The sequence below is a fragment of the Cervus canadensis genome, chromosome 3 (genome assembly GCF_019320065.1).
Source record: "Cervus canadensis isolate Bull #8, Minnesota chromosome 3, ASM1932006v1, whole genome shotgun sequence".
NCBI classification, from domain to species: Eukaryota; Metazoa; Chordata; class Mammalia; order Artiodactyla; family Cervidae; genus Cervus; species Cervus canadensis.
Window position 1 is genome coordinate 23,209,411 of NC_057388.1, and position 22,802 is coordinate 23,232,212.

The window sequence follows — 22,802 nt, forward strand, 5'->3', positions numbered from 1 at the left end:
GCCTGAAATTTCAGAGTTGGACTTCATCAGTTGTCTGTGGGCTGAAGCAGCCAGGCACATTCTATAGCGACTACAGTCCCTCTCCCTCCCTCTCTTCTCTCTCTCTCTGCCATTTCCTTTCCTAAATCTAGTTCACATTCGGGTTTCATTTAAATGAAAATATGCTGCTGTTCATTTGAAGACATTTACATTCCCACCATTGTTCTGTATTTGTAGTAGGGAGGGGCCTCACCCCAGATAATAGGAGGAATTCAGGAGTTGAAATATTGTAGGGCTCGAATGAAGCACCTAATTAGTTAAACATTTCTCGTTTGTCAAGATACAAACCACCTTTTTTTCTTGTTTTCTGAAAGTATAAGGCACAGAGCTAAAAATCTGCCCCCTGGACACACTTAAATAATGCAGCTTTGATCTGCATGAACTGCTGCGCTCCTAGGTAAATTATTGCCAGGGGTTCTGTGTGGAGAGTAATGAGCAGAGCTCTGTCTGCATTAAAGTAACTAATATCCATTTGCATCTTAAAAATATGACCCAAGCATTACCATTTATAGCATCATTTTACATGAAAGCCATTTCTGACTGATTATTTTGCAAATTCAAGTTAATTTTTGCGAGGTTTTTCATGGGCTGCAGAACACGTATTCTACCTCCACTTACTAAACATTCTGTTCATGACTTCCTTTGGCTCTGCTGCTCACGTAAGAAACAAGGCAGTTTTCTCTTTATCCACACATGACACAGATGTTCCATTAATGACTACCAGGGATCTCTAAGGGCTTCCCAGGTGGTGCTCATGGTAAAGAACCCACTTGCCAATGCAGGAGACATCAGAGACACAGATTCGATCCCTGGGTTGGGAAGATCCCCTGGGGGAGGGCATGGCAATCCACTCCAGCATTCTTGCCTGGACAATCCCATGGACTGAGGATCCTGGTGGGCTAACAGTCCATGGGGTCGCAAAGAGTCGACTGAAACAACTTAGCATGAATGGACATAAGGATCTCTATCCTTAAAACAGTAATGAAATTCCAACCGATTGGTGGGCTATCTTGATGGGAATCAAAATTCTGAAACTGTTGTCAATTTTAATTCCATTTTTGCCCTTTGTTTCGCTATTAAATTGACCCTATAGGATGGATATAGCTCACCTCTTTATAAACTTTTACCTATTGTCACTGCTGTTTGGAGCTTCCTAGGTGGCTCTATGGTAAAGAATCCACCTGCCAATGCAAGAGATGCTGGTTTGATCTCTGGGTTAGGAAAATCCCCTAGGAATATGCAATGCACTCCAGCAAGCTTGCCTGGAAAATTCCATGGACAGAGGAACCTGGTGGGCTACCGCCCATGTCACAAAGAGTCAGACACAGCTGAGTGACTGAGCACACACACATATACAACTGCTATGCATATCTATCTGTCCATCACCTGGGCTTTTCCACAGTGGCACTATTGGCATTTTGGAATAGATACCTATTTGTTATGGGTGCTGTCCTGTGAGTTTAGCAGCCTACCTAGTTTCTACCCAGTCGATGCCAGTAGCACCCCCAGTTATAACCAAAAATATTGTTGCCAAAAGATCCCTGTGAGCTAAAAAATCACCCTAGTTCAGGACTACTTTTTATCTACCATCTCACTATAAAAAGAAAGTACAATTAAGAACAAAACATTAATGATTTAGTAGTACTAAGAAATTACTGTATCTTTTAGGAGAAAAGTGATACTGTGGTTTAATGTAAAAACAACTGCTTCTCTTTTAGAATTAAATACTGAAGTATCCTTAGATGAAATCACATGATGCCTGGAACAAAACTTCAAAAACAACATAGGAAGTGCATGTGGATGGTGCTTGATTTGATGGTTGTTGAGGCTGGATTCTGGATATTCTGTTTACTTCTGTGTATATTCAAAATTCTACATAATCAAATTTTTTTTAAAACCTGAATTCAAAAATCTCAAGGTATATGTACTGTCAATCACATCTCTATCTTAAGACTATATGTAGCCATTTATTCTAACATTCTTCCTGGAAAATTATGTATGTGTTTATTCTGTGCACATAGAGATTATAGATCAGACATCCTTCTAAAATAGTAACTATGAAAAACTTTTTTTTGGCTTTACAATATTTTTTGTTTGTTTTTTATTGGGGTATAGTTGCTTTACAAGGTTGTGGTAGTTACTGCTGTACAGTGAAGTGAATCAACTACCAGTATCAGTTCAGTTGCTCAGTCGTGTCCGACTCTTTGCGACCCCATGAACCGCAGCACCCCAGGCCTCCCTGTCCATCATCAACTCCCAGAGTCCACCCAAACCCATGTCCATCACCCATTGGTGATGCCATCCAACCATCTCATCCTCTGTCATCCCCTTCTCCTCCTCAATCTTTCCCAGCATCAGGGTCTTTTCAAATGAGTCAGCTATATGTATACATATATCATCTCCTTTTTGGATTTCCTTCCCATTTAGATCACCACAGAGCATTAAGTAGAGTTCCCCGTGCTATACAGGAGGTTCTCATTGGTTATCTATTTTATACCTATTAATGTATATAAGTCAATCCCAATCTCCCAATTCATTCCACCCCTTTCTACCCCATTAGTATCCATATGTTTGTGTCTCTATTTCTGCCTTGAAGACAGGTTCATCTGTACCATTTTGCTAGATTTCACATTATGCACTAATATATGATATTTGTTTTTCTCTTTCTGACTTATTCTTTCTGTATGACAGTCTCTAGTTCCACCCACATCTCTACAAATGACCCAATTTCATTCATTTTTATGGCTGGTAATATTCCATTGTATATATGCACCACACTAAAGTGTCTTATCCTGCTTATCAGGGGACTTCATGTTAAATACATGAAGTATGTTAATATTAACCGTTGACTGGTAGACCCAATGCCTAAAGGAAGTAACAGGGTCAAAATAGCTAATTTCTTTCCCTATACTATTTTTCAGGCCTGGTGTGTGTGTTAGTCACTCAGTCATGTCCAACTCTTTGCTGTCCCATGGATTATATAGCTCACCAGGGTCCTCTGTCCGTGGAATTCTCCAGGCAAAAATACTGGAGTGGGTTGCCATTCCCTTCTCCAGGGGATCTTTCTGACCCAAGGATCAAACCCAGGTCTCCTACATTGCAGGCAGATTCTTTACCATATGAGGCACCAGGGAAGTCCCACTCAACAGACTCTTTTTTTTGTTTTTCAGTTGCCTAGAGGTGCCATGCTGTGCCAAGTTGTTTCACTTGTCGACTCTTTGTGACCCCATGGACTGTTAGCCCACCAGGCTCTTCGGTCCGTGAGATTCTCCAGGCAAGAATACTGGAGTGGTTTGCCATGCGCTCCTCCAGGGGATCTTTCTGACCCAGGGATCAAACCCATGTCTCCTGTGGCTCCTGCATGGCTGGTGGATTCTTTACATTTGAGCCACTGGGGAAGCCTGTTTTTTTATGCCTGGAGGAGGAGATTACTATTATTATTGTTGTTATTATTATTTTGGCTACACTGCATGCTTGTGGGATCTTAGTTCTCCAAGCAGGGATTGAACCCAGGCCTAGCATGGAGTCCTAACCACTGGAGGAGGAGGAGATCATTAAATTTTCAGTTTAATTGTCAGATTGTTAATCAACTTGCTCAAACTAACTCAAAAGTGTTAAATATGCTCTGTCTCTAGTATTCTGTATGCGTAGCCTTAGCATATTACGTCTGGCAGAAGCAAAATTAGGAATGAAGACAATGTGGTTGTTATACATGGACAGGAAATTCAACATTCAGACGTGACTTCTATGATTGAGTTACCAAAACACTGTGACTTTCAGTTTTTCTTGCCTGCTCTAGCTGTCTCACTTGTTTCTATGGATATCAGCTTCCATAATGTCAACTTTCCTATGCAGAAACCCCAGTGGCACCAAACAGGTGTCTCTCACCAGTAAGGAATAGAAGCCCTCAGCCAAATAACCCATGAGGACTTGAATTCTATCAACAACCACAAGAGTGAATTTGAAAGCAAATATCCCCACAGCCAATCCTTCACATGAGACTGCAGCCCTGACTTAACACCCTGAAATGATAAAAGTTTTAACTAAGTCGGGGTAATTTTTTACACAGCCGTAAATAATTTACACAATATCATCTGCTTTAAAATGAAGATATAATCATTAAGCCATTCATTTTGTGAAAAATGCTAGAGTCTTGAAAGATTAGATATGGAATCATTCAATATGGTGACTGAGTAACTTTCATTCTTTGGGCAAGCTTTGAAATTTATTTCCCAGTCCTCAGCTGAGTCATCAGTATGATGCCATTATTAATAATCAAATAATATCAGAATTGGACTTCCCTGGTGGCTCAGATGGTAAAGTGTCTGCCTACAAGGCGGGAGACCCAGGTTCAATACCTGAGTCAGGAAGATCTTCTGGAGAAGGAAATGGCAACCCACTCCAGTATTCTTGTCTGGAAAATCCCATGGATGGAGGAACCTGGTAGGCTACAGTCCATGGGGTCACAAAGAGTCGGACACAACTGAGTGACTTTACTTCACTAATATCATAATTACTACTGTTGGTCTGATATGCGAAAGCTTGAAAGTAACTTTAATACTCAAAAATGGTGTTATCATGTGACTCCTGGCACTGGACTCAGAAAACCTGAATTTGAATCTTATTTCTGCCATTAAAATCTGTGTGAACTTGGATGTATTTCCTAAAACTCTTTAAGTCAGTTCCTTCAGCTGTAAAACGTGACCAAATTTACCTACCTCACAGAGAAATAAGAAAATGTGAAAGTGTCTAGCACAAAATCTGGCCTGGAAGAAATGTGGGGAAAAAATTAGTCTTTGAAAATGAGTCTAAGACTACTGTGTCTCATTAGAATCTTTTTTATATATAATTTTATTTGTTTATTTTTGGCTCTACTGGATCTTCATTGCTACATGGGTTTTTCTCTAGTTGTGGCAAGAAGGGGCTGCTCTCCAGTTGAGGTGCATGGGCTTCTTGTTGTGGTGGCTTCTCTTGTTACAGAGCATGGGCTCTAGGCCTACAGACTTCAGCAGTTGCAGCATGGGGCCTCAGTAGTTGTGGCATACAGGCTCAGTTCCTGCAAGGCATGTGGGATCTTCCTGGACAAGGGATCAAACCCGTGTCTCCTGCACTGGCAGGAGGATTCTTTACCACTGAGCCACCAGAAAAGCTCTCATTAGAGTCTTTGAATTTTCAAATGACCTTGGAAAAAATAGAAAATTCTCCAAAAAATGCAATTACTGTATTTAAGGTGTGGAATGAAGAGCTACAAGAAATGATCAAATATTAAATATTTTCTTGATTAAGAAAATAATTACCCTGACTGTTTTTTATCTTTGACAGGAGAAGAATCAGAATAAGTATAAACAAAACATATTTATTGAATGCAACAATGAGGTATATCTGGTCCTCTATGGATTTTAATTTTTTTCAGAGACCTCCAGTTAATAAGATAGAACTTGTACATTGGAAAGGTAACCATCATTAGTTTATAAGAAAATTAAAACTACCTACAGAATGTTCAAGCTTCCCTTGTGGCTCAGACGGTAAATTGTCTGCCTATAATGTGGGAGACCCTGGTTCGATTCCTGGGTCGGGAAGATCCTCTGGAGGAGGAAATGGCAACCCACTCCAGTACTCTTGCCTGGAAAATCCCATGAATAGAGGAGCCCAGTAGGCTACAGTCCATGGGGTTGCAAAGAGTAGGACATGACTGAGCGAATTCACTTCACTTCACTTCATAGAATGTTCAAAGTTCTTAACAATAGGATGGGCTAACATCTTGGATTTATTTCATATCAGCACTTGAAACCAGTGTTTATCATGGATGCTGTAGTCCAGGGACTGTAGAGTCGAATGAGGCATGGAGCCTACCCTCTTCACTTTCCCAAAAGTTTCTATTTAGAATTCCACTAAAGGAACTCCCTTAACCTGATCTTTCTGTACTATTTTCTTCCTTCCTCACCATCTTTCTTAGTTGTCTCTTTATTTTTACTTTTGTTTAAATGCTTTTGCTTTAATATTTAGAGTAAATATTCCTTTTCTTATAAGCTGCTTCAAAAGACATAATATTAATTTAGATAGTGCTGATTATAATTCAGTGTGTATGCTAAGTCACTTCAGTCATGTCCAACTCTTTGTGACCCCATGGACTGTAACCTGCCAGGTTCATCTTATCCATGCGATTCTCCAGGCAAGAATACTGGAGTGGGTTGCCATGACCTCCCCCAGAAAATCTTCCCAACCCAGGGACTGAACCCACAACTCTTATATCTCCCGCATTGGCAGGATTCTTTACTACTAGCACCACCTGGGAAACCCATAATCCAGGGTAACTTGACATAAAACCCAAGTGGAAATTTCAAACCCCATGGATATATTTCTTGGTAGAACTTCTCAATCTTGGCTCTACCACGGACATTTTTGGCTGGATAATCCATTGTCGTGGGAGCTGTCCCCTAAGTTATAAGGTGTTCAGCAGCACTCCTGGGCTCTATCTGCTAGATGACGATTGCCCCTCCATCACCCAGTAATGACAGTCAAAAACACCTTCAGACATTGCCACATGTCCTCTGGTGTGCAAAATTGTCCTGGGTTTTAAACTACTGGTCTAGGCAAATTCTCCAGGAAATTTCCTTAAAATGGCAGCACGGTGCTGTTAAGGAAAACCTCACATGTAAGCTCTAGAGCTCAAGTTAGGACAGTGTGGCTATGGTTTCCATCCATCTGATTCTACATTAGGGAGAGAAGGAGTTTGTCCTTTTTTTTTTTTCTCGATGAATATTTATTTGACTGGGCTGGGTCTTAGGTGCAACGTGCTTGATCTAGTTCCCTGACCAGGGATCAAACCTGGGCACTCTGCATTGGAAGCCCAGAATCTCAGCCACTGAACTTCCAGGGAAGTTCACTGGCATTTTGCTATTTTGCTCCATAGACATGTTCTCATTCTGTGCATTTAGTGCACGCCAAATCCCCAAACTCAATTTGACCGAGGTTGGTAGCATATTAAATATCCTATCCCCAAGGTGAGAGCTAGAATTAGTTTTGTTCCACAAATCTGATAGTTCTAAAACTGTGTTTTACCTGGGAGTTAGTTAGATATGCAACTTCTGGGCCTGACCTCAGGCCAGAATCAAAATCCCTTGGGGTGGAACCCAGGACCTTGTGTTTTAACAAGCTCTCCGAGTCTTTCTTATGCATGTTGAAGTTTGAGACGTACTGTTCTCGAATCATGTGGCCCTCCTAACTGTGGCCCGTCCCCATGGTTTCCATCACGGTTGCTGCATCTATCTTAACTGGGCTTTTACTTCAGACTGGGGCTTCTGTAGTGGCTCAGATGGTGAAGAATCTGCCTGCAATGCAGGAGATGCAAGTTCAATCCTTGATGAGGGAAGGAGAAGGAAATGGCAACCCAATCCAGTATTTTTGCCTGGAGAATTCCATGGACAGAGGAGTCTTGTGGGCTACAACCATGAAGACGCAAAAAGTCGAACACAGCTGAGTGACTAACACTACTTCAGATTAGTCCAGTTTTCACAGTCAGTTGGAAGCCCTGCCCTAAAGCTCAGCCCAGCTGGACAAAACCCGACCCCATTTCCTCTTCCTTCATTTATTTCTCCCTACTGACTGGATTCTCTCAGTGTCCCCCATTGACTTTAATGTTTTGTCCAACAGAGATGGTCACAATAATTACTGCTATGTTGATGTCATTGCTCACTAGAAATTGTGGCAATCATATCTGATTCTCTCAGATATCAATGTGAAACTAGATTTAAGCAAAATACTTCAACCACTGTGATTTTAATTGTTTTCCACCAGCCCCAGGCACATTCCATTCTAGTCCTGGCAGGCTAGTCCTGCCAGGCTCCTAGTCCTGGTTACATTCAGTTTGGCTTCACTCTTTCTTGAGGAATCTCTTAATGGGCATCATGGGCAACCCCATGATGGTAAGAAACTTATATAACCAATAGAAGCTTAACAGTTGATAGTTCCCTCCTATGTCAGAAAATTTGAGAACAACAACAAAATATTTAGCAGAGCATTTGGCCCAACAACGCCACAGTCTTTTCTGTAAAATAAAGTTGTTATGTGCATGCTAAGTTGCTTCCGACTCTTTGCTGACCCATGGACTGTAGCCCACCAGGCTCCTCTGTCCACGGGATTTCCCATGCAAGAATACTGGAGTGGGTTGCCATTTTCTTCTCCAGAGGACCTTCCTGACCCAGGGATCAAACCCGAGTCCTTGCAACTCCTGCATTGGCAGGTGGGTTCTTCACCACTAGTGCCACTTGGGAAGCCCAAAGTTGTTATTTTTGTTGTTCAGTCCCTCAGTCATGTCTGACTCTTTGCAACCCCATGGACTGCAGTACACCAGGCATCCTTGTCCTTCACCATCTTCCAGGGATTGCTATAGAGGTTTCTAATTTCAATTCTGTTTTTGGTTTTTTTTTTGGTTTTTTTTTCTGGCCTCAAGGCATGTGGGATGTTAATTCTTGTACCAGGGATTGAACCCACACCTCCTGCATTGGAAGCACAGAGTCTTAACCACTGGACTGCCAGGGAAGTCCCTCTGACATTTTTAATGAAGTAATTTGCCTCTAAGTTAGAAGCTCACAGATAGAAGCTGTGGTATAGAGGATAGCACAGCAAAAATGTAGCTGGAGGGAAGGGAATATGACAGGGAATATTGGGAAACAAGTTTGACTACATTGATTGGACAGGTAGATTGGAGCAGATCATGGACTAGAATCCTGCTTTGTATATTTAGAAGTTTGGACATTATTTGGTGAGCAATAGAGAGCCATTGAACCATATGTGTATGTTTGTGTTAATTTTTATTTTCACTAAGTTTAAAACTCTGTGTAACATATACCTATGTAAAGTGATAGGGTGTTTCCAGTACACAGAATTTCCCTTTCTGTCCTTTCCTTGTAACCAGTTCCTTCCTCCTCCCTAAAAATAAACCACTGTTCTGATTTCTGACACATGTTATTAGTCTTGCCCATTATAAAATCTGATTTAGAAATGACTTTTTACATTGTTGTGTACTACTGTATTGCATGAACATACACAATGTATTTATCCAGTTGGACTGGAGTAATTCTAGCTTTTGGCTCTTATGAATAACACTTCTATAAACACTCTTGTACCTGTCTTTGGATGCATATAGGTATACCTTTTGGGGGGGGGGCTATATATCTAGTTGTGAAATAAATGAGATATAGGATGCATGTATGCTCAACTTTAGTAGATAATACCAAAAAGTTTTCCCATGTGATTTTATTAAATAAGATTTCTATCAACCCTGATGTATTCCCCTGACAGAGAAAGGACAAGATCAACACAATGCTTCAGGAGACTGAATCCAGTTGCAATGTATGAGATGGTTTAGATGTTGTCATACTGCAATACATTCCACAGGTATTGTTAGTGGCAAAGAACCCACCTGCCAATACAGGAGACATGAGACACAGATTCGTTCCCTGGGTCGGGAAGCTCCGCAGAGGAGGGCATGGCAACCCACTCCAGTATTGTTGCCGGGAGAATCCCATGGACAGAGAAGCCTGCTGGGCTATAGTCCATAGGATTGCACAGAGTTGGACACAACTGAAGCGACTTAGCACTCACACACACCTACTGCAATACAGAAAGGGGAAACTGCAAGAGCTCAGGTGAAAAATAAGACCCTGAACTTGAAGGAGAGAGGAAAAGCTAGAAGACATATTAGAGACACTAGGGAGATAGCTAGGAGGGTGTTTGGGAATGAAGGTAAATGTAAAAATAAAGTTTTAAAGCTGGGTCACGGAGAGACTGAGGTGTCAAGAGAACCAGAGTTGGCAGAGTTGAGAGTTTAATAATGAATTGGGGGCTGAGTTAGAATGAGGTTAGGGTGTTTACAGTAACCCAGAAGAAAGTGCCTAAGCGACAACTGTAATCAAAGCTCAAGAAATCTGTTGGGGCTTCCCTGGTGGCTCAGTAGTAAGGAATCCACCTGTCAGTCCAGAAGACACAGGTTTGATCCCTGGTCTGGGAAGATCTCACATGCCACGGAATAACCAAGCCCGCAAGCCCTAGAGCCTGTGCTCTGTAACAAGAGCACTTCTCACTACAATGAGAAGACCAAACCCTGGAACTAGAGAGTAACCCTGGCTTGTCACAACTAGAGAAAAGCCCGTGCAGCAATGAAGATACCCAGTACAGCCAAAAATAAATAAATAAATAAATAAAATTTAAAAGAGAAATCTGTCCCTTGAAAGACAGCGATTTCACTAGGATGCTTTCCTATAACTTTATCACGATAGAACTTGATTTAGAAACCCTCTGTCAAACAGCACCAAGACTTTCATTTATGTATCTACTGTCATCTAATCATGCCCTGGATTTTAAAAATCTAACTCCCTACTTTCAAGGGCTTCCCTGGAGGTGCTAGTGGTCAAAGAACCTGTCTGCCAATGTAGGAGACACAAGAGACTCAGTCTTCCATTCCTCGGTCAGGAAGATCCCCTAGAGAAGGAAATGGCAACCTGCTCTGGTATTCTTGGCCGGAGAATCCCATGGTCAGAGGAACCTGGCGGGTTACAGTACACAGGGTCACAAAGCGTCCGACACAACTGAAGTGACTTAACACGCATGAAGTATTATATAGATATACTTGGGTTACCAACCCTCCCCACTCGGTCCCCAGCGAGAGTCCTCCTGCCCCAGTATTGGTGGAGCCAACAGAATGAGACAGGGTTCAATTCAGAAGCAAAGGAAAGTTTCGTTTTTCCCTCAGAGAAGGGAAACATTGGAGCTTCCGCTCTAGAGCACACGCTCTCCCTAACAGGCTGGCGCGGAACTACTTTGTAGGATACGGGCAGAGGGGAGGGAGGGGAGTTCTCGCGAGACCCGTCCAGCTCCCTTAGGATCGCTGCGTCAGGCTCAGTGTCTGCACGTGACCCGCCACCGCCATCTTGAATCTCAGAGTCGTGCACAGCTGAGGTGTTGACCGCCGCCTTTCATACTTGGAATTCTGGCCTGAAGCGCTAGGTTCCACCCCTTTGTCCGCAGTATTGTGTGAGCAAGTGAAACTACACTGAGCACAAAGTGAAAGAAAAAAGAGGTTAGAGTTTATTTTACTACCTAAAATCTATTTTTATTTTTGCTCCCTGAGAATGCCAAGGGGCTTTGCCAGTAACATTTGTATAGGCTTAGCAAACGAACGCCTTGTGTTTTATGTGTAACTATAAATAATAAACATCTCTCAAAATTTCTTCTTTTATTTCACACACACACACTCACAAAAAACCCACTAGCTTAGTTCGTTTCTATCATTATTTTCCTGAACTACTATTTCCATAATTTTTTTTTTTTTACTATATTTCTTGTTTTCTATTCTCTTCACTCTCCACATTGACGTCCAGAATTATCTTTTTTAAAAAAAAGGAGTCTAAATGTCTCATTTAAAAGTGTCATTCGTTCCTTTTACTTGAAGAATAAATACCTTTATAAGCCAGCTACCCTCATTTCATGCCATACTCTTACTTATAGTTTATGCTTTGGGAGTAGTTTCTCATGCTCATCATTCGATTTAACGCTTTCATGCCTTTCATTCCTGGAAGTGTTACTTTCATAATTCAAAACTCTGCCCTTCACAGTTTTTCTTAAATATATATACTTAATTAATCAAACACTGGAAAAAGAAAGAAAAGGACAGTCGAGGCAAAGGAAGCTTTTCTGAACATGTGAGAGATGGACGTCTGAGGGTTATGTACTAATGTTTAATATAAAGACATTCATTTTAGTTTCAATATATTGTGTGATTTCATTTCCAGCCCTAGCATACTGCAAAACACATTTAAGATCAGTAAAATAATTTAAAATCTCATAATGAGAAGCATTCAAATAATAGAAGAAAGAATGCATGCAGATTTTCAGCATGCAATACTTAATTCATGAAGCTTGCCAGAGAATACTGATTTAAATTTTCAAATACATCTCCTTTTTAATGATCTCATGCCATTAACAAGAAAATTAATATGAGTACTTAATATTTAAGTTCATTTTAAAATGTGTTGGACAAATACAAAAAGTATTGTATTAAGGAAAAGATTCCCCTTGTCAGATTTCTACTCTTTTAAAAACTGGAGTTATAAAATTGTGAAAATGGCATATGAAAATGTAAAAAATGTCAACAGTTCATTAAATATAAGGAAAAAATTAATCTCTTCCCATCCCTCCTTCAGTCCTGTTGTCTGATGATGATCACAGTTGAGTGTCTTGTAATGTTTTCCAATATTTTCTGCATTTATAACCACATTTACAACCACATGTATGTACATTGCAAGTATATTTTTAATTTTTTATAAAGTGGATCATGATGTACATATAATTTTTCAAATTACATTTTGTACTTAATTACCTGTCGTGTACATTTTTCTATATCAGAATGTATAGATTTACCTCATTCTTTTAGTATGGTTGTGGCACAAATGATTCATCCAGTTCTCTATTAATGGATATTTAGATTCTTTTTAGGCTACCTCCTTTATAATTGCGGCAGGAGGTTTGTTTCGTTCAATTATTGTTTTCAGCCCCCTTTTTCCTCTTTTTCTCCATCCAGATAGTTGAGGAGAGGGTAGAATTGGGAATGGAAGAGTAGGGTTGGTTACAGGTACTTCTTGAGAGACCAGAGAGTTAAGTCATTCTGTCGTGTCTTCTTGTGACCCCATGGACTGTAGCTCACCAGGCTCCTCCATCCATGGGATTTTCCAGGCAAGAGTACTGGAGTGGGTTGCCATTTCCTTCTCCAGGGGATCCTCCCAATCCAGGGATGGAACCCAGGTCTCCCTCATTGCAGAAAGACCAGAAGCCAAGCCTTACACCCTGACAGCATCCCAGACAGGTGTCTAGGCTTCAGAGAAGTGTAATAACCACATGCATTTCAGATCTTAGCAGGAAATATAATTCCATAGCCTCTGTCTCTGAAGGAAGTATGTAGACTGGACATGAGCAGCTTGGTAGTGACCAATGGGAAATGATTTCTAATGAACAGAGCCTAGAGGAACCTCACCAGTACCTTGGCCATATGGAGGAAACTTTGCAAACCTCTTGATAGGAAGCAGAATGGGATGGGAGTGATGAAAGGAAAGTGAGGACTGGAGTTCTAAATTAAACTGATTTTAAAATACAAAGAAATACAATATATATATTTTGCACATATGAGCTTCTAGGTGAGAATTCATACCATCTTCATAAATATTTTATCTTGGTATATTTAAAGTTGCACTTTAATTTTGGAGGCTTTTTATTCATGGAGTACAATTCTTTTTCAATGATTACAGGAAAAATCCCCACTGGAAATAGTGTTTTTTTAATCTTGACGTTGTTGCATGTGGAATTTTGTGATATCCATTTGTTCTTTCAGAATATAATTTCAACAAAAATAAATCATGTATTTATTATGGTCTCAAGTTGTTAAGGATTTATTGTATGATTTGGATGTCACACAGACATTAAGCATGGTTTAAAATACATAATATGAAACAATAAAATTTAATAGTTTATTTTGAAGAGAGAAAAAAATTTTATGGAAAAGCCATGCTTGTACTATGACCATTACATTTTTGTTTGCCTTTGCTTTTACCTTTAATTGGTAATTTTGCAATCTTTATTGAAGGCTTTAGCCTTAAAGGTTGGCAAAAGATTAAGTCAATTAAAAATCTCATGGAAACAATTTAACTGTTATTCTCTGATTAAGAAGCATTGATTAAAATTGCTTTTAGAAGGAAAGACGGAAAAGATCCTTAAAATGTCTTATGGCTTAGAATTTTACTGTGTCAACTAACAGTTTATATTGTCTTCAGGCCTAATTCTCTAGCATGTTTATACAGCAGTTGAGGGCTGTTGGTCTGACAGTGCCTGGGGAGGCGAGGCTTCTCTGACAAACAGCCAAAGAAGAACTTGAAACAGACACGGAGAGGGGAAAGTCCACTCCTGCCAGGACACTGCAAGCTGCTTAGTGACCCTCTAAATGTTCTGCTAGTTTTGTTGCCATACTTGGTAGTCCTGGGAATTTGGCTAGTCTCAGAAGTCGAGCTAAACAAAATACAACTGTGCACAGCCACGCCCTAGGGTGACTGTCTCCAAATGCCATACAAGTCCGAGGCTGAAGCACTTGAAAGGCTTGTATCTCTGCAGATCAAATCTTCATAAGACTGAGCCTTTAAAGACAACCCTTGAGCACATAAATGTTGTCATTTACGGCACTGTTTCAGCGCTATTTTACCTTTCCAATTATGAAGGTGGCTAATGCACATGATAATTGCTGTTCCTTAAAATTTATTCACTCTTGAGCAGATCAGTTCAGAAATGTTGGCACAGTTTCAGGGTTCCTTAACAACTGCTTGCCAAACCTCTCTTTGATCCAGTGAAATTATCGTATGATTCAAAATAAGGCCTAGAGCCTTTCAAGAATTCACATCTTAAATCCTCATCTTCATTGCCCAACCTCCCTGTGTTCAACCTAAAACCGATTTTTCCTTATCAATGCTAAGGAATGTTTTTCTCTCTCTGGGATTTATAATATGCTTTCTTTGTTTCCCTTCATTTAGTCACCGTTTTAACTAATATTTGTTAAGTGCTTATGCACTAGAGATTGTGGCTTAGCCTGTACTTTAGAACTAAGTTACCTACCCTAAATTTACCACATATGATAGAGGCAGTCAGTTAAACAGATAACTATCATAAAGGGGTCTAAGTCAGGGTAGCATAGAGTAGGAAAAGGAACTTTGGGCTCAAAGCCTCTGGTGGAGGTCAAAAAGATTCCCAGTAGAGATAATTCTGTATGGAGCATTGAGGAAAAATAAAAGTAGGCAAATGATAAAAGCAAGTGGGTGGGGCTATTCTAGACAGAAAAAGTAGTGTGTGCACCAAGTTATGGCAGCCAGAGAAAACGTGGCAAATTTTAGAAACAAAAAACATTTTGCTGACTTAAAATGCCTCCTATGGAGAAACTAGGAAAGAGGTAGGAGAATAGGCATGGCAGGAATTTGAATACCAATTTTTTGCCCTCTTGTTGCTGTTCAGTTGCTAAGTCATGTCTGACTCTCTGTGACTCCATGGACTGCAGCACACCAGGCTTCCCTGTCCTTCACTATCTCCCAGAGTTTGCTCAAACTCATGTCCATTGAGTCAGTGATGCCATCCAACCAGCTCATCCTCTGTCACCCACTTCTTCACCTGCCCTCAATCTTTCCCAGCATTAGGGTCTTTTCCAATGAGTTAACTGTTCACGTCAAGTGGCCAAAGTATCGGAGCTTTAGCATCAGTGTTTCCAAAGAATATTCAGGGTTGATTTCCTTTAGAAATGACTGTCTTGATCTCTGTGCTGTCCAAGGGACTCTCAAGAGTCTTCTCCAGCACCACAATTAGAAAGCATCAATTCTTTGGTGCTCAGCCTTCTTTATGGTCCAACTCTCACATCCGTACAAGACTACTGGAAAAAAACATAGCTTTGACTAGATGGACCTTTGCCAGCAAAGTGATGTCTCTGCTTTTTAATATGCTGTCTAGATTTGTCATAGCTTTTCTTCCAAGGAGCAAGCTTTTTTTAATTTCCTGGACTACAGTCAGTCACCGTCCGCAGTGATTTTGGAGCCCAAGAAAATAAAATCTGTCACTGTTTCTGCCTTTACCCATCTATTTGCCATGAAATGATGGGACCGGATGCCATGATTATAGTTTTTTGAATGTTGAGTTTTAAGTCAGGCTTTTTTTCTTTTGCCCTCCTAAGGAGTTTGAATCTTATTCTAAAGTCAGTGTTGACTTTTAGAAAAATTGTGAACAAGGAGGTGATTTGACCAGTTTAGAGTTTTGGGTAGATGACTTGAAGGGATTATAGAAAAAACTTTAATCCAGGAATATTAATTTTTAACACATAGTGCACGTGTGCATGCTCAGTTGTGTCTAACACTTTGTGACCCTGTGGACTGTATGTAGCCCACCAGGCTCCTCTGCCCATGGGATTTCCCAGGTAAGAATACTGAAGTGGGTTGCCTTTCCCTTCTCCAGGGGATCTTCTTGACCCAGGGATCAAACCCAAGTCTCCTGCATTGACAGGCAGGTTCTCTATCATTGCACCTCCTGGGAAGACTTGAGGGGAGGAGCTGGTCCTGAGGACAGTGCTGACAAAAACAGACTGAACTGTCACTCCTGTGGGTCAGGAATATCATAAAGAAAGAAAAACTAAAGAGGAAAAACTGAAAGGGAGAGGGAAGAAAAAGTAAGGGGAAATGAAAGCTGTAAGGAAAAGAGAGAAAGGGGGAAATGCAGTGGAGGTGATTTGGAAGCAATACTTGTTGCTTAAATCCTGGCTTTCCAACCAGGATTGAAAAGGAGAAGGGAGGAAAGAGTCAGAATATGTCGATAGGATTCTATTTCTTTTAAAAAGGTGCAATTTATTTTCTTTCTTTAAAAAAAAAAGTTTTATTGAGGTATGATTGACATACAAAAAGCTGTACATATGTAATGTATCCAACTTGTTAAGTTTGAGGATAAGTATATAGCCAGGAAACCATCACCATAATCAAGGCCATAAACTTATCCTTCACCTCCAAAAGTTCCCTCCTGCTTCTTTTTGTATAAAGGTTTTGACAAATTATTTTCTTTTTCACCTTGATATCCCAATGACTCACATCAGTAAAAATTCATGCTAATCTGGCCTGTTCTGAAGATAATTCATAGCAATTCATAAAATTTCTTTAAACCTTCCATGATTATAAATTGAATATCATATCCAGTTGATTTGATCAAAAACTCTTTGATGACTCTCTTCCAATCACACAGATTTCAAATCTACCAACAATTATCTTCTCTTCCCTCAAATAATATTGAGTCCACTCACTTACCACCATCTGAGCTACAACATGCTTGGCCCAAGCCCCTATCTTCTCTAACCTGTACTCAGGCCCCTCTACCTACTGACACCCTAAACGCTGCTAACTCTCCACTGGTTTTCTATCATCGTGTGATGATCCAGAGACTGTGCATGATCTGGTCCCTTGCTACCTTTATGTCTCCATCTCCTCCTACTTTCCCCTCTTCTCTCTCTGATCCAGCTACACTGAGCGATTTTTTTGTCTCAAATGCACTCTTTGTCCCAGGCTGTTTGCATTACTCTTATCCCTCTGCCTGGTACATCTCTCCCCCAGATATCTTTTGTTCAATGTCACCTTAACTGAAAGGATTTCACAATCACAGTCACAAAGTTAATGTAGCATTTTTTATCATCATTTACATTTTATGTTGTTTATTTTGTTTTTCACCACCCCACACACCACCCCCACAACCAGAATACTCTGGGAGAGAAAGAGCTTTATTTTATTTGCTGTTAGCTCCTACATGCCTAACTGTAACTATCATTTTAGTCGTGTCAGATTCTTTGCAACCCTATGGACTATAACCCACCAGGTTCTTCTGTCCATGGGATTCTCCAGGCAGCAGTACTGGAGTGGGTTGCTATGCTCTCCTCCAGGGGATCTTCCCGACCGAGGGACTGAACTTGTGGTCTCTTACGTCTCCTGCATTGGCAGGTGGATTCTTTACCACTAGTGCCACTGGGAGGCCCACATGCCTGTATCTGGGATAAGGTTGGTGCTCAGTATTTCTTAACTAAACTGATAAACCAGTGAGTATATAACTGTCCCCTGAACTGTACTCCTTTTTGCTTTATGTGATGCAAAGTAAGCATTACTATTTATAAGAGTTGTAGTAGAGAACTCAGTCCCTTCTCTTTATATAAATATTCCAACATTACCAGCATCCTAGAGGGTAAACATTCTTAGCATGGAAATGAAAATGACAGTTACTCAGCAATGGTTTCAGGCTAAAGGTTAGTTAAACTGAACTAGAATTTTAACATCTTTTCAGGATTCCCAAGTAATGTAAGGATGGGCCAAAGTTCTGTTCCATTCAAAGTGACAGTTTTTCAAAGGAAATAACAACTTAGTGATGGGACAACTCAGAGATACTTAAGGAGAAAAAACTTCTAAAATCTCTTTAAACACCAAGAGATAACCACAGTTATCATGGAGTTACATCACTGATAATTTGATTGATATGATATTTATTGAATGATAGAGTAACTAGAAAGGGCATTTACCTGAAATCTTTACAGTATTTACTCTTTATTCATTAATTTTGTCTCTGTGTTCCACTTATTTTTGTACTTTAGTCCCATTTTATAATTTCTTGATATCTATGTATTTTTAAAATTTAACAGAGGTATTTTATATTTTAGACCGCTGTTAAAATGGGATTTGCTTACATCATTTTTTCTTAATATTTATTGAAAAACTACAGAATTTGGTAATTGATCTTGTATCTGACTGCAGTACTATTAGATACTTTTTAATTGATCTCAGTATTTCTTGGTAATCACATCATCTTCCAGTAATGATGACTTTGTTCCTCCCTTTTCAGTGTTTTATATTTTTGTTTCCATCATATATTGTTTTTTATTCTACTGGTTAAAACTTTCCACCAACTTAATTTACATCAGCAATGACAGGTAATCTTCTATTGTTCCTGACTTAACTAGAAATGAATTTCATGTTCATTAACTTTGGATATTTATGTTGTGTTTCAAATGCACACTTTTTTGTTGTCTTTTTCCTTGATAATTCAAATACACTGAAGCAAATACTTTTGTCTGTAAATATTTGTATTTCTTATTGTTTCCTAAATATGATGTTAAATTGTTTCCAGAGCTTCATGTACAAATTATCTGCAGTATACAAGTCCTGTTCTTATCAGCATTTGTTGTGGTTGTTCAGTCGCTAAGTCATGTCCGACTCTTTGTGACCCCATAAACTGTAGAATGCCAGGCTTCCCTGTCCTTCACTGTATCCCAGAGTTTGCTCAGACTCATGTCCACTGAGCTGATGATGCCATCCAACCATCTCATCCTTTGTTGACTCCTTCTCCTCCTGCCCTCTGTCTTTCCCAGCATCAGGGTCTTTTCCAGTGAGTTGGCTCTTTGCATCAGCTGGCCAAAGTATTGGAGCTTCAGCTTCAGCATCAGTCCTTCCAATGAATATTCAGGATTTGTTTCCTTTAGGTTAGACTGGTTTGATCTCCTTGCAGTCCAAGGGATTCTCAAGAGTCTTCTCCAACACCACAGTCTGAAACCGTCAATTCTTCAATGCTCAGCCTTCTTTATGGTCCAACTCTCACATCTGTACATGACTACTGGAAAAACAATAGCTTTGACTATCACTTTCATATCTAAAACTGTTAATAAATAGGACCATTTTTCATGTTTATCATCAAAATTTTTTTTCTGTATTATTTGTTCTCATCTTTAAATTGTGTTTACTTTACTCTTTCTATGTATTTGTGAGAGATCTTTGCCAATGAAGTTATTTCTATAAATAAGAAGTATTTTTCAGTTTGATTTGTCATTTAATTGTGCTTATGGTTCTTATTTATTTTCTGTACTGAGTGTCTCTTGTGCCCCATCTCAAGTATTCTATCCTCACCTCTTATTCCAGCCTGTTGCAGAATTCAGTTCCCTGCTAGCTTCACCTAGCTTCTCCTGGGTGCAGTCTGAGAGCATTTGCCTGAAGCCCTTGTCCCAAACCTTTTGCTTCCTGACTTCTCAGCAGGACACACACAGGAACTCACTTGTACCCATTGTTATATCCTGAAAATATAGAGGAATCAGGGACTTTCCTGGAGATCCAGTGGTTAAGACTCTGTGCTCCTGATGCAGGGGGCTCAGGTTCTATCTCTGTTCAGGGAACTAAGATCTCACATTCTGTGTGGCAAAAATATAGATATAGAGAAGAACCAACAATCTCTGATGATTGCTACCTCTGACCATTGAGGTCCAGGGGAAATGAAGCTTCTCTTTTATTCCTTCAAGTGGACCTTGAGTCATCTCAGCACCTCCCTAGGGACAGAGTAACCTGACATACAGGGTGGCCAGCACGATCATGTATCTTTGTATTGACTCTTTCTGTCAACCTGTTTCTCTCCTTCTGTCACTCATTCCTGCTGCCTGGGATCATATTCCCAAATAAGCCACTTACACATGGATCTTTGTCTTAGACTCTACTTTGAGACTGTCATACATGCTTTTACACATAAGCTTTGTCTATGTCTGTGTGTGGTCATGGGCATGTAGGACCCCATATATACTTCATGTATTTCACTGTTTCTATTTCTTCATGCTCATAAAGGCTTTCTCTAACCCCAGGGTCAGATGAATGTATTTGTGTACATTTTAGTTCTTCATGATTCATTTTCTTATTTTCTTTATTATATAAAGCGTATTTGGTAAGTAAAAAGCACATCACTTGTATCTTTTAAAACATCAACAGCTGTCTTTTTCAAATATCAAGTGCTTAATGTTTCAAAGTGTGATTTTCTTCCTAAATTTCTTTTCCTGTATATTTAGTGATGCTTGGCTGATGTTGCCTCTATATTTAGAATATCACAGTAGATATCAGGTTAAGTGTTTTTTTAATTAAACATAGCTATTAAATTATTCAAAAGCAAAAAAGTTTATTTCTGCAAGGTAGTGATCTTTTTTTGTTATTTGTCCCAAATAACTTTTAAACAAAATTTTAAATAAAGTTGACTGAACATCTAGGCTTTTCTCACTGATTTTGTCTCTTGTCAGAGTTTCAAGAGAATTACAGATTAACAGGAAGAAACTAATCCACATATTCCTACTCTTCTTTGCACATGATTATCATTTAATTAGCCCAGAATACAGACATATAAGTATCCACAGAAGAGGAGCAGATGCATATCAAGATGGTTTTTCTCTGTGTCCTAACTGGACTCACAGCTGCTGGTGACGCTCCACATAGAGGCTTGTCACAGCAGAGTAAACAGCCGAACTCTAGCTTTTCCGTAAGTCTTAAATATTTAGGGTTTATGTCCTGATTCCAGAAAAATTTATATCAACAATCTAATTGCTTCCATTTATGTACACGAAATTACCCAGATTTTTTTTAAACAAACCTAATGATCAGCAAGGCCACAGCCACATGAGGGTGGGCTGTGAGAAACAGCACTCTAGTACTCATGAATGATATCATTGCCTTAGTCTTCCGAGTATCTCAAAAAACAAACAAAACAAGAAGCAAACTGTTCCCCCACAATCATGTGCTAAATGTTTATGTGCACAGGAGGCTGTTTCTGGCTTTAAGATCCTTATCATTTTGAACTTTCAGTCTGTTCCTGTGACAGAACTACCAATGATTACTGAGGCTTTTCAAATATGTTCCAGTACCTGACAGAGCAAATCCTTTTTCTTATTTTCCTTTTTCAAAAATGTATCGGTTCTTCTTGTTTGCTTTTTCTTCCAGTTGAACCTTGTTTTCTTTTGTCTGCATCCCACAGCTTGTGGGATGTTAGTTCTCTGATCAGGAATTGAACCCATGTCCTCAGCAAGTGATAGCTTGGCATCCTAACCACTGGACTGCCAGGGACTTTTCAGTTGAACTTTAAAATCACTTTGTCATTATTCTGAAATGTGGCGGACATGGAGACCCGTGATCCAGAACCCCTCAAGTAAAGGCTCATTGCCCAGCTGTGGAGACTATATAGGTACCTTCCCGCTGTCAGCTCCTTCAGGGTCTCGTCCCTCTAGAGACCACTTCCATCAGGTACCTGGCAGAAGGAGTGATAAAAGGATCAGTTATTTCAACTGGCCTGGGATGACTCCATGGGGCAGGCAGTCCCAGTTGGTTAGCTGAGGCTTTTGGCATCTACATCTCAGTCCATTACTCCTTCTATTAATAATTCTATGAACTATTATGGGATGGGCCAACATCTTTATTAGAATAGTCATAACAACTTACTCATTTAGTGATTCATTTTAAGAAATACTTACTGAGCAATTCTGCTACTTTCTCCTTCATTTCCCCATATGTCAATTCCTAATAAATGTCTTATGTTAGGAACTCAACCTGCAACAAATTTAACTGGAATAGTGCCAAACTTAGCAATTGTGAAAAATTGACTTTCTTTTTGGCTTCTCTGGTGGCTTAGTGGATCAAGAACCTGTCTGCCAGTGCAGGAGATGCAAGTTCAGTCCCTGAGTCAGAATGATCCATTGGAGAAGGAAATGGCAACCCACTCCAGTATTCTTGCCTGGAAGATCCCATGGACAGAGGAGCCTGACAGGCTACAGTTCATAGGGTTGTAAAGAGTCGGATACGACTAAGCATGTACATTGTTGTTGGGCTTCCTTTTATCTCAGTTTTTCCATTTAGGAACAGGAGATGTCTCTAAATTTATTCAAGTCTTCTTATATTAATATATTTCTTAGCAAATCTCTCCTCATTTAGAGTTTACAGATTTCTTTTCAAGGTTTTTCATTGTTGCCTTATATTTATGGCTGTTATTGGTTTCTCTGTTGAATCAAGCTCTTTCATTATATCTTCAATGTGACCTGTAATATTATAAATTTATTTATAAATCATGTTGTACATGTTATAAAACATTTTTAATTGGAATTTTACTGAGTTCACTTACAAAGTATGCTTATTTAAAACATTGCCTGCATTTTTCCTGTTAAGTTTTCCCTTTTCCTCCATGATAATTTTTACCTGGCTTAATGAAATTATAGCCAGATATATCTAAAAGACTTCAGTTTTCCACATTTTAAGAGTAATCTTAATAATGATAGCATCTATTGAGTTTCGCTAAGGTATCAGGCTTTGGCACTTGAATGGTCTGGTGATGTAACCTACAATCTTAGCAGCCACTCTACGTTATAACCTATGCTTTTC

The 22,802-nt window shown here is 39.6% G+C and overlaps 1 protein-coding gene across 2 annotated transcripts in view; it reads left to right on the plus strand.

Moving 5' to 3' along the window:
- LRRC72 (leucine rich repeat containing 72) overlaps positions 1-22,802 on the plus strand; it is a 145,726-nt gene that overhangs the window by 42,067 nt on the left and 80,857 nt on the right. The gene's annotated exons all lie outside the window — the stretch shown is intronic.